Source organism: Neopelma chrysocephalum, unplaced genomic scaffold (assembly GCF_003984885.1).
Source record: "Neopelma chrysocephalum unplaced genomic scaffold, ASM398488v2 Primary Assembly neopelma1_45, whole genome shotgun sequence".
NCBI lineage: Eukaryota > Metazoa > Chordata > Aves > Passeriformes > Pipridae > Neopelma > Neopelma chrysocephalum.
The window spans coordinates 6,170,345-6,187,084 of record NW_020897704.1 but is presented as its reverse complement, the minus strand read 5'-3'; positions in this window follow the sequence as shown (position 1 = coordinate 6,187,084).

The window sequence follows — 16,740 nt, the reverse complement described above, 5'->3', positions numbered from 1 at the left end:
AAAATTATGTCAGGCAACAGAAGATTGTTTGATCTACCATGGTTGTGCATTTAACTTACACAGTTATATAGTATATAGTATATAGTCCTTACATGACAGAGAAATTACCTATTAAGTTGATTGCTCATGATTTTGCCATCATGATGAAAAATTATGTTGATGGACAGCTCATCAGTTATCACTGTTAGATGGTAGTCTACTTTGGATTTTTTATATTTTTTTATTTATCATCTCTATTATTATCTTACCGGGACAGAAACACCTAAATATCATCTGACTCATTTCGGCAACTCACTGAATGTCTGTTTGCTTACCAGGGCAGAAATCTTAACTTGGCAACATTTATCTTTCAAGGGACTAAGTGTTGTGAGATCAGATATTAAAATTTTTACTCCATTCTCAGAAAGCTGTCAAATTGCAGAGCAAAAAAATTAATTATAAATATTGTTTTAGCTCAAAAATCTATGACTCATTTCTTCAAGTTTTTCATTATTAAAAGATAGTGTGACAAAGCGAAAAGTAGTAAGGATCAGAGTCACTAAAATCTCTATAAGATTGAGATATAGGGATGTTTTCACTTAAGGTCTATAACGTTTCTGCAGAGAATATAATAACTAACTTCCTTATGTCTCAATCAAAATTTACTGATTAACAAAGACTGATTGCAAAGAGGTAAATGGAAGATGTAAGCTGCTTGGGAAAAACTATACAGAAAAAAAATCCTCTTAAATTAGACATTGAATAATATTGGCAAAAGAAGAGTTAAAATAGTTTCCTACATAATGGACTTTAGTAATAATACATTGAATTACCAGCACAAATTCCATTTAGACTAAATCTTAGAAATATAAAAAAAGTTAATGTCATTTAAAAAGTTACACTATAAAGGAACCAATTTGAATTTTCAGTCAGTAATATATATATTATGTATTTCAATTTTAACATCTACTCAGGAAAGTTCCAGTATAATCAACAGGATTCACTATTACTATACTTCAATCTTACTATATTGTTAAAATCAAATTAATTGATTAACTTCACCCTGAAGATGAGACATAAAATTGCTGATGAGATGGGCGTTGTATGTTCCCTAATTGCCTCTGCAACTGGCAAGGATTTTTAAAGACAATTTCCACAGAACATGATGAGGTTCAGCTATGTTAAAACAGGACAAAACAAGTCTTGGTAGTAATTAGTTATGAACAGTTGTATTAGATTCCTTGGTATACATTGTAAGGACATTTATGTTTGGGGTTTTCTTGGTTCTAGGAACAACCAGTTCCCACAGACTTGTCAATGCTCAGCACTGTCAAAACAAATAAGATTAACTACTTTAAATGCAAAGTTGTTGCCCCATTTTCTCCTCATTTTTTCAATACCACCAATAACTATGCTTTTTTTGGAAGCTTTCTAGGTCTTTTGCTAGTTTTTAATATTTCTTATAACATACAGAAATGAAAAAAAAAAGAAAAGAGTAGAGAAATCAGATTACAATTTTTCCATTTTTTCCATATGGTGCGTAGTTAATTTACAGACCCTCATTGCTCACCATGTCACAGACACATAAATTATAAAAATAAAATTCATGTTGGAAAAAAAATCAAGTATTGTTAAACAGAAAAAGCGGAAACAAATTGTTATTCAAGAAGTCCCTAAGTCACCACTGGTCAGAAATTGGTTATATCATTCTGCTTGACCTAGTATTATATATGTTTCTTTTTATTTGTTTTATGTGATCACTGCATATTAAACAAACACGCACACACACACACATAAAATGAATTTAAGTATACTGTATCAATTTCCTGCCATTTGGTATCTTAGAAATTTACATAGAGTGCAGAGTAGGATAGAGCAGGTTTCTTGCTTTATCCAGAAAATAATAAGTTGGCAACTCCATTTTCTCTGTCCCCTTTCATACAGCATTTAGTCCTTGGGAAGGAAACAATTTTAGCAATCTTTTCTTCCTCCAAAACTCAAAAGTGTTTGTGTTCTTCTGTCGTGGTTTAACCCCAGCCAGCAACCAAGCACCAGGCAGCTGCTCTCTCACTCCACCACCAGCAAGACTGGGGAGAGAATGAGAATGGTAAAAGCTAGAAAAATCATGGGTGGGGATAAAGACAGTTTAATAGGAAAAGCAAAAGGTGTGTGCACAAGCAAAGCAAAACAAGGAATTAACTCACTGCCTCCCACGGGTAGGCAGGTGTTCAGACATCCCCAGGAGAGCAGGGCCCCATCACATGTGACGGTGACTTGGAAAGACAAATGTCATCACTCCAAACATCTCCCCTTCCTCCTTCTTCTCCCACGTTATATATTGAGAATGATGTCATATGGTATGGAATATTCTTTTGGTCAGTTTGTGTCACCTGTCCTGGCTGTGTCCCCTCCCAACCTCCTATGTATCCTCAACTTCCTTTCATGCATGGCAGTACAAAAAGCAAAAAAGGCATTGGCTCTGTGTAAGCCCTGCTCAGCAATAACAAAAACATCTCTACATTTTAAACACTGTTTTCAGCACAAATCCAAAACACAACCTCATGCTAGTCACTGTGAAAAAACTAACTCTACCCCAGCCAAAACCAGCACATCTTTTCCAGTTCTGGCCCCAGAATATTACATTTTAGGAGTAGCTGTTCTTGATTAAAAATTCCACAATGCTTTAGTTATCTGAGTGTTCAGTGCTTTCACACCTGCAGTTATCTCCTCTGTTCCAAAACTGACCTGTGTATAGCCTGAGATTTCTTGACATGCTTTCAAAAGCATATTTTTAGTGCAGTGAATTGTTTAGCATTTACATTAGACTGGTTCAAAGGTATCTACACATAATAATTATTTGTTTACTGTCTTATTTCCACTGAAATTTGTGTTGTATAGGAAAGAAATGGCATGTTTTCTTCTCACATCAAAGATAACACTGGCTAACAAAAGAAGTTTAGGAAGAAGTAGAGTATTGTGAGGTTTTAGGCAAGATAAAACAGATATTTTCTGGCTCAAAAGGTCCCCATATCAGCTTTCCTCTCATTCACACAGGTTCTTTAGAAATACATATTGCCAATCCTTACTTAATTACTGAACTTTATGATAAAAACTTAGGTAGTTAAAATCCAGTATAATCTCCCACATGGGGAATTTTTTGCTAGGCTGATTCCTTATGACTCCTGATAAGACTAAAGAGTGTATGTTACAAAGTTGTCTGTAATCTACTTGCCCTAATCCTTGTAAAGAGTTATTGAGAGCAGGAACTTAAACGTCACTAAAAGTCATTCTTAGAATGAGTCTTTCTCCATTTACCCTTTTGAGGACCAAAGCTAGCCTTGGTGCTTCCCTTCTGCTCTTAGAGAAAGTGCAATGCTGATTTGGAAACACATTTTAATAGGAAAATATTGCTGTGGAATCTAAAAGGAAAATCAAATAAAAATGAAAATCTGTTTTTTAGATATGAAGTTAAAGAGTTTGTGGGTGCCATAGAAAAAAAATAATAAAGAATTTTCTCAGAATTTTCTCCTATGTCCTCCTCTTCACTACCTCCCAGTAAAAAAGTTTTCTGACGTTGTGTCTCAGGTCAGTGATTTAGCAAACATGGGCCTGGAGATGCTGTTAGACACCAGATTAGTTATTATTGAGTCAGAACCATCTCGTGGGGAGTGTGTGTGTGTGGAGGGGGGATGGCACGGGTCGAACCTCACAGAGGTGGGGTGGCGTCGTGTCCCTCATGCCAGGTCCCTGGAGCCCACATAGGGAAGCCCCAGAGTATCTGTCAGTCACAAACAGCCTGGGAAAACTATAACACACCACACCTCCTGCAGCCCCTAAACCAGCTCAGATTGGCAGGGACAGTGAGGACACTGCCCCTCATCCTGGCCTGGAACCCCCAGAGTGGCCAATGGGTCAGACACCCTGACTGGAGGGGTTGTCCATGGGGATCAGAGCAAATAAAACCAAGGGCATGTGTTTGCCTCATGTCGCGGCCCCGCCACTTGAACTTGTGAGGGCTGGTCTTCTACCAGGCTTTGGTGGTAGCCATATAATCTGTCTCCCCCTCTTTCTCCTTCTCTCTTCTTGATCCCTTTGCTTCTCTTTCTTTGCTCCTTTCTTGATGCTTGGGGTGGTTTGGAGTTGGAGGGATTGAATCTTTCTTTAAGTGTTGTGGAATTGATGTACTGGATTTTGACTTAAATGTTGTGTATTAACAGTATATGCGGAGTCAGTATTGTGGTGGAATATTTTGTCTAGCTTGTGTGGTGTCCTTTTGAATTTTAGCCAAGTCTCCTCATTTACTCCCATAAATCAATAAAGAAGCTCCTTGGGAACAAGCTCATGGCTTACTCTCTTGAGATATTAAAGAACCCTACATATGTATATTAAAGTAAAACTCACAGCCAATCCTGTGAGCTGGTAGCTCCCAGAGTTGAAGTTTTATAGATGGGATGATCATCTGGGGCAGAGCTTTAAAATGTCCAGGCAGTGATATAATCTGTAATGCAATCTGGTGGAGCTGTCTTCATCACAGACATCAGGACATGCCTAATGTCTGCCAGACCCTGATATAAACAGTGAGTGGCATAATACAAAATAGGTTTACAGTTACCTTAATACATTCTTTTGTCTGATGTTATTGTTTGTGAGTAGAGTTGATTAAAAAAAAAAATCTTGAGTTTGATTTCTGTGCTCTTGTTTACAAGACATTGACTTATTCAGTCTGCAAAGAAATGTTAATAGAACTTAGGCAACAAGTCAGAACCAACAGAGAATAGTGACCTGTCGAAGTTTCCTTTGAAGAAAATATTTTAGAAATCATACTTAGTGAAGAAAATAAAAAAGATTCTTCATTTTGTGGCTAAACAACTTGCAATAGATTATTCATCACTGTATCAGTCCCTAACTACAGTGGGAACTTATACTCAGTGGAAAATTATAGTGGAAAAATTATTCTGGACAAAATATTCCTTTTGCCTCTATAGTCATTCTTTGCTTTACTCTAATAGATACATAGCAATTCACTGTCATCTAAATTCCCGTGAGGCTACCTTGCAAATAGTATACCTGCTCAAAATCATCACAAAGGTACATGGAGCCAGGAAGATTTTGATTGTGTCAGACAAGCTGTAGTGACTGGCAACTCATTCCTATATTGATAGACAGGGACTTGGTATTAGTAACTCATTTTTTCATTACATTCTTTCTAAATTATAGTAATTCAATCGAGTTGTTATGGAGCTGGTAACCTCTAGATAACTTCTACAACTTGTCTCCTCAACAACAAAGATGACAACAAACACAACAAACTCATTCTCTTTTTTTCACATTCAAAATCATTACATGATCTGTAAACATCTACTCGGCTTGCACACTTCTGCTTACAGCAGTTTAATTTCATTCAATTGTAGAACCCAAGCTATTAGGCTTATGGAGTAGACAGTATTAGCTTTGATGAAATCCTGTAAAAATACATGTGGAACTCTTGTGAATTTGAGCAGTAAGAAGACATTGTACTTAATCAATGTGTTTACTCCCACATGGGTTCCAATTTTACACTTATTTGGAAATATATACAATTATCTTATTGCCTTCCTTTCTTTAACTCTTTTTAGTCTAGATTGCAGTGTATGCACTTTAAAAAGACTTAAATAAAGCTCTGGATTAATCAGAATATTGTCTGAACACTCTGAAACAGTAAATTAAGAAGTAAAATTATCCCTCAATGAATTGTTAGATTGTTCCCATATTTTTGATAGCAAAATTAGCATAAAAAAAAAGGAAATGTGATTATATAACAAAATATGATAATTTAACTGCCTAGTAAGCCTAACTTTTGACTGTTCAATCTTGTGATTTGCAACTATTCATATTTTTACAAAGTCTTCACTCTGTTCAGATTTTTACAAGACGAACTAGTTAAGCAATTAGTTTTAAAAAACCTCAGAATGCATGGAATGAATTCAACAGTTACCAGAAAACAAACTCCCCAAAATTGACACGCTTATTCTGAAACATTACTCTTAGTAATTAAGGGGAGATTCCTCCAGGATAGAATTGTAACCTGTTGTCTTTACTAATCAGCATTTTAAGAGATTATGAGGCTCTAATTTACCACAGATACTTTATTCGGTTTGAGCATAAACAAACATGTTAACTTGCATTATAATTATACTTATCCTCTTGCACCTTATATTTATTAGAGTGATATTTATCCAGTATTGAGATTTATCTATGCCAGATCTACTGTTTCTACTGGGATTAATACCTCTAAAAGAGTTGTTTCTGATCTATTCTACATTAACACACTACAGGATACAAACAAATATCAAGACTGTTTTTCTGAGTTCAGAAGTAATGGTCACTTAACAGCTTCCTGACTTTTCTGTCAAGACAGTTTAACAGAAATATTTGTTGTATATTTGCATAAGGTTATAATGTGGTCTTTTGGTGAAATCATTAGAGAATTTGTGAACTACAGCTCCAAGATTTAAAAATTTCATCATATTAATTCTCTACTGGTTTTCAACCACTGGCAATGCATAGACTTTTACAGGGAAGAGGGAATGGTCAAGCTTTCACCTGTAGGACTGGGACATACCTCAGACAGTTGCCTACTTCACCTCCTGCCTCAAGGAAGGAGTCACTGTAACTAGATCATTACTTAGATAAATTTTTCTTATCATGCTTTACAGAATAATAGAGATACAAAACTGTGCAGATAATTTATGCCAACACTTCATTAACTTAAATAGCATTTTTTATAAAAGTTTTACCCACTGTCTAACACAAATCTGTCTTATTGCAATTCAAGGTTGGTGCTACTTGCCCTGTCTTTCACAAGGATGGAAAATAGAGTATGGCTTTCCTCTGCGGTAGTGTTATCATGTGCAATTTTCCTTTCTCTCCTTGTCTCCTCAGACTTTTGCAGGCAATCAGCCTGGACACATGGAGCAGGAGATGGTGTTTGAACTAAAACCTTGCCAGTAATTATTGAAGACAAAATGCTTCCTCTTTTGCGGGTGCCTCTACTTTTTTACACACACAAATGCTGAAAATAACGGTTTGAAAATAATGCTAGATTGAAAGTCTTCTATGTGTCCTTATTATCATGGTAAAACATTAAAATATATCTTACTGAAACTCCAAAAATGCCATGGCTGGATGTGAAGGGAGTCCTAAACACTAGAATCTGAAGTCATCAATAGTTTCTGAAGATATCACAATTTAAATGTTCGTATTTATTGTCTTTAATTTTTTGCTGCTCTTTTACATATTAGTGAAATTTTATTTTCATTTCAAAATATGTCATTCATTAAATTTGTTAAATTGAATCACACTACGTATTTTAATTAAAAACTTATGAAATAGTTCTTCTATCAGAGCATTTCTTACAGCATAAAATTGTCATATCTTTCTAAAGAACTGAAAGGAAAATGATGTATATAGTTGTGAATGCAAGGGAATTCTAATCTGTGTTACTGGCTGACATAAACTACATGTATGTGATTAAAAAGTAGTGGAAGATTTAAAAGCCTAATTAACTGCTTAAGGTCATTGAAGATTGAGAAAAGGAAGGAGATCTCCTGAGTAAAAAAAAGAAAATTAACTAGAAGCTACCTACCTCCAAGATAATCTTTCTGAGATCCCAATATAATCAGGAGTATCCCTGAAGGTTTAGCATTTCTTTTGACTGAAGAAGATACAATTTTAGAAAATGGATCAAACTATTCAACCCAAAGATTTCTACAAGTTTCACCACTGTGATAATTTAATGACTGCTCTGAGACTGCTGTTCTAACTTGCTTTACTTGCTGTACTTTTTAACCTTTGGTAGTTATAGAGAATTTGAAAAACGCTAAGTCCTCCTTTGAAACAAAAGGATAAAACATTCCTTTCTCCTCCTTTTCTCTATTAGTCCCCTTTCTGCTTTCCCCAAACTATATCACTCAAAAAGTCTCTCATAGACAAATCAATTTATCTGACACTGTGATCCTCTCTAGTGCATTTTTTCAGATCATCCAAATAATGAAAAAGATGTCTTGTCCCTAAAATATCTCACCAAAACACTATACTAGAAGAATATAGATGGTGCGAGATTAAACTAGACTGTAGTAGAGCTTCTTCTACTCCTATCCAGCTCATAAAATCCTATGACACATTCACCACTGATGGCCTCCACATTAACTCTTTGAACTCTCACCATTCTAGAAAGGTGGAAATCATATTTTGACATCCTTACCAATAGAATACAATATAAAACATATACCAGCACTCACATAAATCTTTCATAAGGTTACACCTTTCCATTAAAAGTAATACCCTTCTTTCTGCATCATAGTCCCTGAGCTACCATCCATGAGCCTTTAGTGAAATGTGCAAAAAGCTGAGAGATTGAAACTCCTATTTTCTCTCGAGAGTCTCTGCTGAACTTAAGCAGCATGAATAACTTGTAATTTCCATCAAAAGAAGAAATTATGCTTTTGCTTCTTTCTGCTGATGATTCCCCCCCCCCAAAGAAGATTGAACCAGGGAAACCTATTAAAGTTATGGAAAGCAGAATTTGCAAATAAACCCATGGCAAAAGAATAGAGCCAAGTGGAGTTAACACCTTTATTGTTCCTGTTTAGTTTAAAGATAAATGAGTCGCTAAAGCATAATATTCAAAGAAATTAAAAAAAAAAAAACACACACACACACCAAAAAAAAAGAAAACCACAAAAAAACCCAACAAACCAAACAAAAACCCCACATTCCTATTGGTGCAATAAAGCATTTGAAGATGTTGTTTAAATATTTTCCAACTTATAGATGTCAATTTTGATTGCTAAACCTGTAAATTTAGCAGACAGGGTTAGCTTATAGCCACAAAAGAGAATACAAAACACCCAGCTCTTCACAATCCACTGACTTTTGTGGAAATAGCAAACCTATTATCTTTTTTGAAAATGTTGTAGTTTATGTGCATTTTTTTGAAATGTCCTTTTGGGGTTTCTTGTAGTACTTACTGTTTTGGCTTTCTTTCTTCCCAGTGCCTATGTTATCTCCAGATTGTTATGAAATTAGGTTTTTTGCACATTTCCATCTGAAATTTCTCATTTCCTCACACCCACTATATAAAATTTTGGGCTTTCAAAATTTAAAGGGCCACAGCCCTACTTTGCGACTAACTGCAAAAGCTTCTACTAAAGTTAAAAGGTCTGCTATTGCAGAATATATCTATTTATAAAGATTTGTTTAGATGTATTTTGAATTTGGCAATAATGCAATCTTTTCACTGTCCACAAAATACCACAACTATTCTTAAAAGAATGCTTCTTCAAAGATTTTTAATTTCAACATGAATGGGAAACATCATGTGAAAACTTTGTTAAAAAGAGGTGAAACCCATTTTTGGTTAAGGTTTTCCCACTGACGAGATTGTGGGAAGGTTGGCCTCCTACAAATAACTTATTTTTCTGAAAGTTTTGGATACATCATTTTACTAATATCATCCATTTCCAAACAACTATTGATGCAAGACAAAATCCAGCACTACAATGCTCAAAGTATATGACTGAAGTTGAGCACATTAGTACATATGTTTACAATTGAATCACCATCATGTGTGTTGAATGAAGTTCAGCAACATTTCAAAATCTCCTGCAGTTGGACTAATATGGGGGAAAAACCAAGATTTTAATTACACAGTTTAATCAGGTAGATTTCTATTGCTTTGGTGACCATGCATCTTACAAAATCTATGGAAACATATCACTGCAAAAGTACCTTGCAGACAGAGCTCCGGTCCTTGTGAGCTATTGGGATAGAACCATAAGTGGATGGAGCCAGATTTCTCCTGACCTCTTCTTAGGCAAGTTAAAATATTACCTTAGCCACTGGAAAGAGAAAACACTAGGTTATCAAACTAAAATCCAGCTTTTCCTCTCAGCTAACAACCTGTTTGCTGACAGAAAGGGGTCTTGATCATGGAAAGATGGAAGTGAGAGAGCACGAATTCACAGAGTAGTGCAACACCACAGACATTAAAACACATACAAAGAGAGTTAATTTGTTTGAATTAAAGGGAAGACATAAATCTTGAAAGTGTCAGATTGAAATGACTAAATCAATTACTTAACACCTTTTTTAATTTTTTCTCTAGCTTCTTCTTTCTTTTTATAGACAAACTTTGATATCATGTGTGAGTTTGTGTAACAGGCTTAAGCTCTGTGGACCAAATTAGTTCTCATTTTTAATCTAGTTAAATCTCCACATTCAGGAGTGGCAGGATTGCTCTAATGAGCTATCCAGAACAGAGCTGTATCTTTGCTGTATATCTGACAGTTTTTGCCAACTCCCAGATGCTGTGGCAGCAGTGATTTGTTCAGTACAGTCAAATATGTAGGATACAGAACTGGTTCTTCAGCCAAAAGTTCTGGAACAAATAAATTATTGAAGGCAAGCCTAGGGACAGCCCACCATGAAATAGAGACATTCATTTGATCCAAAATTCTCACAAGTCAAATCCCTCCAATAATGTAAAGTTGGAAGATCTTTGATTTTTCTATGTCAGTCATTTACATACACACTAAATTAATGCAAGTTAGCAGTGTCACAAAAAATTTCTGAATCGGTAGCATTTGTCATGTACTTCACCTATGCAGTTGGATTTGTGTGTCCCAGAAGAATTAATAATCTGATGAAAGAGCATAGCTTCTGCCCAGAGGAATTAAAAATCCCATAGCTGTCGTTGGCCTGATCTGCTTCCTGGTGTGCAGTGATATGACCTCAAGCATTATCCCTAGGCCATTGTTCTCTGTCTTAGCACCCCTAAAAGCTCTTTAAGAGCAGCACATTCTACACATGAAGGTGGAAAGTAAAGAATAAAATGTACAAGATGGTACATATGGTGGTCTTCTAGTAATCCTAACATAAAATTTAGTGGTGGCCACGGACAGATCCTTGGAGATAGCATTGCTGCTTGTGTAGGTGAATCCCAGACACAGCCCACCAGATGTTCTAGCTAGTTGTGCAACATAGCTGCAATTACTGTCCATCAAGCACACCCTTCACTCTGACAGCACCACAGGTGTTTGTTCCTAGAGTATTTGAACTCAGAGGAAAACAGATTTTAGCATTCTCCACTGGTTTATCCTGTAAATCTTCTGAAATTCCTAGACCTTGTAGACCACCTACATGCAACACTGATTTCTCACTGAAGATCTGTGTCACCACACTTTTTCTGAGACCCTTTTTCTTTTTATGACTCTTTTGGTTCAATTCTAACACATGTATCTTGTATTTAATTGTTTTTGACGTTTCTTTTAAATATGACATTTTCTGTATCATTGAGCTATACTCTAAAGTCCTAACCATGTTAAACTTTCTGTTAGTAAAAAGAACATGACATCTATTAGTTTTGATTCTACCTACTACATTTACCATTTGTAGTGGTGAGAACAAATACAAAATCCACAACAGCAAGAGGTGACAGAGAAACAGGTGAAATTACACTCCTCTGACAAAATGAAATCCATTTTATGCATATTTCTCAGAAGGAGAAATCTAATGTCACTGAAAGAAGATTATTTGATTGGTAATATAAATCAGGAAATGGATTCACTTGATATCAATGGAAGTTGGGGAGTTTTCATCATCTGATAATCTGATATATTCTTTGCATCACAGAGCAGCCACCATCACTGTGTAAAGGAGACATGAATAACAATTTTGCAGTATGCTTATAATCCATCTCATTCAGGTCTATCAGTTATTGAAATCGAATAAATATTAAGGTCAAGAGATTGACAACATACAGCTTTTCTAGGATTTTGGTAATGAGAAGAAATAATGACAGCAAAAAACACCGGCAAGAAGAAAAACAACACAAGAAGTATCCATCTTATTTTTGAGGCTGTCAAAAGACTGTAAGAAAGGATTATAAACTGAAGTCACAGCCCATTGCATTTAGTTGTCATCGGTTATGATCCTTGTAACCAAGCATACTATCATGCTCATCATCACTCAATTGTCTCTCTATTACATATTATATTTTTCGCACCTTAAGCCAATCTCCCTGAACATCTGTCAAATGAACCTGCAGGGGTTGTACAGAACACTGTAGTGACTGGTACATTAGGTTGCTCTGAGGGTATTAACTGTGACAGACAAATAGAATCTGTTCTAGTGTACTCTTATGAAGGGACTACTCAATATGTTACAGTGATCTGGAAGGTTTTGCTGGTTTCTTTACCTGTAGGAGACAAAATCCACATTATAATTCACAGGCAAGATTCTGCATATTAGCAGAATTTGTTTAAACAATGTTAATGATTCAATATACATTAGTGTGATACTATTCTCCACTCCCACCCTCCCCACAACCCCCATTTCAGGAACAGGTATCTTTAAAAGACAAAATGTAAATACCAACTGTATACATTTTTCCCCAGGATAACTGACTTAATTTTCAAGCAAACAAAATATGATAGTCTAAATGCTTTTGAAATGTCAGGACCATTTTCCTTTCAATGTTTGTATAGATGCTATTGCCAGAATGCTTCAAATTCCAGATATTTCCTTGCTCAAACACTGTCAGGCCAATGAAAAATTATTCTAAATATGCCCTTGAAACCATTAAACAAAATTATTGTTCTATGTTTATGACCAAGAAAACTAGAGAGTACAATAGAATTCAATAAAAGAGCCATGGTAATTATGTCAGAAAGAAGTTTGCTCTCACTGGTGCTGAGCTACTGAAGTGATGGATGCATGAGAAGCAAAAGATAATTGATAACCAGAGATGTGGGATGCTGCTTTTCAAACTGAGCAGAAAACTCCATTTAATATCTATTCAATCATAAAAAATTGTAGAGCCTTGGAGGTGTCAAAAATATGCTAATACACACATTCTAGTTTGTACTTGCATCATAGTTCTACAAGCAGAGAGGCTCCTGTACCGTTACCAGCTTCCTACTGCCAAAACAGCATCTCAGTGCTACCGGCAGCATTTCAATGAATAAAAGAAGGAATAGAACCTCTTTTTCTGTGGGATCAGATTTTCTTATCTGCCTCTTCAGCAGTAGTAGAAATGTTTCATTTTGATTGTCTGTTTTGAGGTTGTTGTGGAATATGTGGATTTAGGCAGTTATTTGTATTCATAGTGATTGAAACAGGAGCCTTGCAGATAGCAGTTCCACTTTATGAACTTGGGGGTACAAAATGCTGAACACAAGTACCTAGGCACTTACACTGTCATCCTCCACACCCCTGGGAATCTAACCATGATTCTTACGTATGAACTGAGACTTTATTCTTGGAATTTTCAGTATGAAGATTTATTATTCTCCATTCTCTTGAAGCAAAGTCATTAATTTATATTTCTGCAAATAAACATGAAATGTAACCTTTTGGTTGTCCAGGAACATACCACAATAAAATAAATACAATAATAAAAGTAGTAAAATATCCTCACTTTCATGTGAAGCTTAAGAGTCATCAAACTAAAGTGCACCAGCACTTAAAGTGTATTTCCGTAAATATTTTTTGAATCAAAGTCCAATATATTACCTAGAAAACATTCTAAAGACTGGAGAATCTTCTCACTAGTGGGCTTTGGACAGCACTCAAAATAACTAAACATGATGAAAGTTCTATAATGCAGATGCTTAGTTAACTAAGTTATAAACCCATTGAACGTGCTTTTTGTTTTCCCATTTTTCTTTTGAGGTCTCCACGTTCAGAATTCTCAAGGTCTGACCTTATAAAAGAAACTGAAAAAAGGTCTTTGTGCTGCCTGATCAATTGCATTTCTATTATCTTGAATGCTGTAGTATTACAACATACAGCACTGCAATTAAAATTGTATTGCAAAAAATCTAATCAATTTATGTTTTAAGTGATATGTCTGCAGTGATTATAAAAAAATCATTTTTTGATTGCCATAAAGTAAAGCTTTGTGATTTAACATGTAAAAAACTGAAACACCAGCAGCTTTCAAGACATTTTTGAAATGGCAATTGGACTTTTATTTTACTTTAGGAGGTGATTAGCTGTTTGCAAGCTGACCCTGATTATTTTGGAGAAAAAGAAAAAAGCAAAAAATCCACTTTCATAATATATTCTGACACATTGAATAAAATATAATAAAATAACAGTAAATGTCTCTTAGATGAATACTTTCCAATTTCAGCCTAAATGAAAAAAAGTTTATATTCTTTTAAAAGTCATCATGAAGAAATTTTGTAGGATATTTTAAATTATTGTTATTATTTATTCTGTTTATCAGGCTGATAGCCTAACAATTGTGAAGGTCTTGTTAAAATTAATGCCTTATGGCAAATAATCTAACATAAATCATAAATTCAGTGGATAAATACTATTATTCCTGTATGACACTATATATATAATGCTAAGTAGTACATATAAGCTCATAGGATGGAAAACAGTTGTGTGAAGCTAGATTTTAAAAAATGTGTTAAAACTCAAGGATTCAGGACAGACTGAATTTGCTCTTTGGTGCTCTTGTAAAGTATCCATTTCTAAGCCAGAAGCCAATTCCTTTGAAGAGTTCAGAAATCACTACCCTCTCTCAGAGTCGGTAAGTTTAGCAATCGTGGCTGACAAGTTGGCCTCACTATCAGGCACTACACCCTGACCAATTTTAGTGACCTGTAAACCAGATTTTTGAATGTGAGGACATAAGAATCAGTAACTTCTGCTGAAGAAATTTTAACTGGGATTTTTATGGAGATGGAAGAGGATACTATGGAAACTTCTAGACAAATAGTATGCAATGTTTAGCTTCACTATATAATATCGAAATTAGGATTGTAAAAAATATGTGATTTAGAAAACAATCAGTTTCTTGCCAATGTTAATTGCATGAAGGAAAAACTTTGCATATAGAAGTTGTGGGGTAAAAATGAAAAATACTGAAAATATTTCAACTTAGAGATTTTTCCCCTGTTAAAATCTCAAAATTTTGTAACTTATTTTCAAGAATACAACCTTGCGTGTCTTTTCCCCCATTTATTGTAGTAACAGAATATTTTTTCTTCTTTTTCTATGCCCCAAAAACGAAAAAAAGTATTTAATTTCTAGCATAACTTGATTTTAAAAATTATTAGAGAAGTTGAATGTCATTCTTAAAAGCATATTAAAAAAACCCCACAAATTTCATACCCTCACTATTTATACTTTTATTACACTGTGTGAAGCAATATAGTTTAAAATATAATTCTTTGAGCAAATTTTTTTTAACCCCTCCCAGCAAACTTCTCGTTAGTCCATGCATTGCTTTGATGTTTTAGAGATGTCATCACTTAATATTTACCACCTTAAAACTGTACAATTTCTGTTAATTTCAGTACAACAGGAAAACAGCAGATTCTCATCTGAAATCTCTGATGTCTGCGTTATTAATCTGAATACAAAATAACTTTCCAGATCCACTGTTGTGCTTTGGTATTTCTTTAGTGCTTGAACACTATTGGTCTACAGACTAGCTTTTGAAGCAAGTTTTTCATATATATATGCACTTTTAAGACATGATAATAGCCATGATCTTGCAGTCCTGTAATTAGGTGCTCATGTGCAGACCAAAGACATTGCCACTTAGCCTCTCAGATCACAAAACCTCAGGAGAAAATTGGTTGTGATTTCTTTATGTATTGTCATGGAGGTACACCACAAGACAGTATATCTTGTGAGTCAGGTTGCATCATGAACTGCTTTCAAAGCAACTAGTTCTGAAAATATTATGCCCTGAGATCATTATTAAATCTAGTGTTCATATATTTTCTCTCAAGTATAATGATTTTTTTTAGTTAATCTCATGATGTCTGATGCTTTTTTCCTGAAAGCCAAAGAATGGTATAATCATATCTCATCTTTCCTCAGAAAGACAAGATCTGAGCATCCATAATTTCAGAGGAAAGATAGAAGACCTGGTTCTAATAAAATGCTTTGAATATTTGAAAGCCAGTTTTTGCAGAGCTAATGTTACAGTATGTTCTTTTTGAAGCCAATGTTTTTTGAGCATTAAGCATGGTATCACAAACCAGAAAACCTTTGAGTTACTATAGTTAATCAAATCATTATTCCCTTGTTGAGCAATAAGCTAACTGAGTGCAATCTCTTGGTCCTCTCCCTGCCAAAAATTAAAATATGTTGATATTACACTGTGTACCCGGTTATCTTGTTTGATAACAAGGATTTTGTATAGAGAAGACCGAGAGGGGGTCTCATTAATGCATCTAAATATCTCAAAGCCAGGTTTCAAGAGGATGGTGCCAGACTCTTTTCAGTGGCACCCAGAGACAGGACAGGGAGCAATAGCCGTAAACTAAAACACAAGTTCCACCTCAACATGAGGAAGAAATTCTCTACATTGAGTGTGGTGGAACACTGGAACAGGCTGCCCAGGGAGGTTGTGGAGCCTCCGTCTCTGGAGATATTCAAAAGCCATCTAGATGAGTTTCCTGTGTAACCTGTGACCCTGCCTTGGCAGGACGGTTGGACTAGATGATCTCCAGATTTGCCTTCCAACCCCAACAATTCTGTGATTCTGTGATTTGGGGTTATTTATACTAGATAAATTTGCTTCATAATTGGGAATAAGGTGTGGAAAGCTGAGAACTACTACTTGTGGTAATTTATTGATCTACCGCAATTGGACCACTTTGGATTTCTCTCCATGTTCCTGTTTGCTACTGAATTAATTTTCTTCAAAGTAAGTCAAAATGAATAAATAATTTGGTTGTATTGGTTGGGTTTGGT